The sequence below is a fragment of the Gavia stellata genome, chromosome 3 (assembly GCF_030936135.1).
Source record: "Gavia stellata isolate bGavSte3 chromosome 3, bGavSte3.hap2, whole genome shotgun sequence".
In the NCBI taxonomy this organism is placed as follows: Eukaryota; Metazoa; Chordata; class Aves; order Gaviiformes; family Gaviidae; genus Gavia; species Gavia stellata.
This window is the reverse complement of record NC_082596.1, coordinates 15,554,073-15,556,946: the sequence shown is the minus strand read 5'-3', so window position 1 is coordinate 15,556,946 and position 2,874 is coordinate 15,554,073.

The following is a 2,874-nucleotide window of genomic DNA, read 5'->3' as shown; positions in this document are numbered from 1 at the left end:
TCCGGGCCCGCCGGGAAGTTGCCGGACCGAAGCCTCCGGCTGCCGCAGGCTGCGCGGGCAGCCCCCGCTATCTCCCCCGCCGCCGCCGGCCCCCCGACCCCGCGCCACCTGGCCCGGGGGCAGGCGCGGCGCTGGGGGCGGCCGGGCCGAGGGGGGCGGGAGGCAGCCGGGCGCCCCGCGGGCGAGGCCGGTGCAGCGGGCTGCAGAGCGGCCCCGCCGCCGCCGCCTCAAGCTCCGCCGGCGGGCACAACTCCCCCCCGCCGCCGCCGAGCCGGGCCGGCCCCGCCGCGGCGCAGGTGAGTGCCCGGGGGAGGAGACAGGGGAGGGACCCCGGGGGCGGCGGGCAGGGGACGCGGAGCCCTTACCTTCCACCGCCATCCTCCCGGCCTCGCATAGTGCGTCGGCCGCCGACCCGGCCCCGGCGGCGCTGCCCCGGCCGCCCCCCCGCCCGCGCGCGGGCTCCGCTCATCTGCAGCCGCGGCGATCAACCTGCAGCGCTCCCGCTGACAGGCGGGCGGGGCCGCGCGCCCGCCCCGCGGCACCCTGGGAAACGTAGTCCCGGCCGGCCCGCCCGGCCTGCCTGAGGCCCGCCGTGCCCGCGGGGCTGCTGAGCGCCTGGCCGAGGCACCGGCTTCCCCTGCGGCCGGAGAGGCCCCGCAGCCCCCTGGGGGGACTTGGCGGCGTCGGACGCCTCTGCGTTTAGCTGCCGAGCAGGGAGGGCGGCGCGGGGGGCAGGGAGCGGCCAGTGGCGTTGGTTGGGCTGCGGGAGGCTGAAGGGATGGTGACCACCACGAGGTGTGGGAAGAAGGCGCTGAGCCAACAGAAAACGCCATTTCGCAGGTGCACAGGATATTTCAGTCACGGTATTTCAGTCGCTGCGACTTCCAGCCTGACAGCTCCAGGGGACTCAGGTGTCAGACCGTCCTACTGCTCTCCCTAGCACTGCAGAAGCTTTTCCACGGGGAAGGAGAAAGGCACACAAGGAGCACTGGGAACTTCCCGTCAGCACCTCACCCCAGAGTGCAGCCCTCAGTCTTCCTCCATTCACCATCTTTATCCTGTCCAACTCTTGACAGATTGTCCAAAAAACTGAGTGCACCCTCAGCAAGTTTGCTGATGACACCAAGCTGTGTGGTGCAGTCAACATGCTGGAGAGAAGGGATGCCATCCAGAGGGACCTCACCTTGACAGGCTCGAGAGGTGGGCTCATGTGAACCTCATGAAGTTCAACAAGGCCAAGTGCAAGGTCCTGCACCTGGGTCGGGGCAATCCCCAGCACAAATACAGCCTGGGCAGAGAATGGATTGAGAGCAGCCCTGAGGAGAAGGACTTGGGAGTGTTGGTTGATGAGAAGCTCAACATGACATGGCAGTGCACGCTTGCAGCCCAGAAAGCCAACTGTATGCTGGGCTGCATCAAAAGAAGTGTGACCAGCAGGTCAAGGGAGGCGATTCTCCCCCTCTACTCTGCTCTCATGAGACCCCACCTGGAGTACTGCATCCAGCTCTGGGCCCCCAACACAAGAAGGACATGGACCTGTTGGAGCTGGTCCAGAGGAGGGCCACAAAGATGATCAGAGGGCTGGAGCACTTCTCCTATGATGACAGGCTGAGAGAGTTGGGGTTGTTCAGCCTGCAGAAGAGAAGGCTCTGGGGAGACCTTAGAGCAGCCTTCTAGTACCTGAAGCAGGCCTACAAGAAAGCTGGAGAGGGACTTCTTGCAAGGGCATGTAGTGATAGGACAAGGGGTAATGGATTTAAGTTGAAAGAGGGAAGATTTAGATTAGATATAAGGAAGCAATTCTTCACCATGAGGGTGGTGAGGCACTGGAGCAGGTTGCCCAGAGAAGTTGTGGATGCCCCATCCCTGGAAGTGTTCAAGGCCAGGTTGGATGGGGCTTTGAGCAACCTGTTCTAGTGGAAGGTGTCCTTGCCCATGGCAGGGGGGTTGGAACTAGATGATCTTTAAGGTCCCTTCCAACCCAAACCATTCTATGATTCCATGAAGAATCCAGAAAATTAAGGCAATTAGGGATACAATAACTGAGCCTGTACTTCAACTCCTCACAAATCTTACACCAAACAACCTGGCACCCTTAAGATCTGTCCTAAAATGTTTGCTATCCAAAAAACAGCTGTGGGTTTGTACCCTTTTCAGTTTCATTTTGAGAGATCAAAAAAGTTCTGAAGATTTTTCTCCTTCAAAAATACCCATTTTTTTGTTTTAAAAGTATCAACAATATTAACCTACCCAGAAAGAGTCTATGAGTTCCTTCACTCACCAAAGTTATGTCATTACTAAAATTGAGAGGAACAGCAGAGGGACCCAGTATACAAGAGCAAATACAGATAGGGTGTGAAAACATTTTCACGTGTTCTTTTTGTTTGTTAGCAGTGGTTATTGCGGCTAATAAGTGTTATTCATGACAGGTTATTTTTGCAAAACAAACCTCCATGAGTTCAAATTAGAGTGCAAGAACATACAATGTGCAAATTAATAAGGCCTTCATAAACCTCAGGATTTGTGACATTCTTGAAATATCTAAACTAATTAAAATAAAATGGGGTCTTCATTATTTATTTTATGAAGGAAAACAAGGACCTATACAGAACAGCCTTAAAGCCCAACTCTTTCCTGAAGCCTTCTATTACCAACTTTGCCCTGAAGACCTCACTTGTTCTTTGCTCTCATATGCAGTTGAACTATTAGCCTTTGTGTTGTGTATGAGTCAAGATACAAGCTCCCTGGAGCAGCAGCCTTGTCTTTGACTTATTTGCAAAGTGGTAGGCATACTCACAGTGCATTATAAGTAACAACAATTGAGAGGATATGCTGGTATTCCCAAGCGCAATACAATCACACACCTGATCCCAT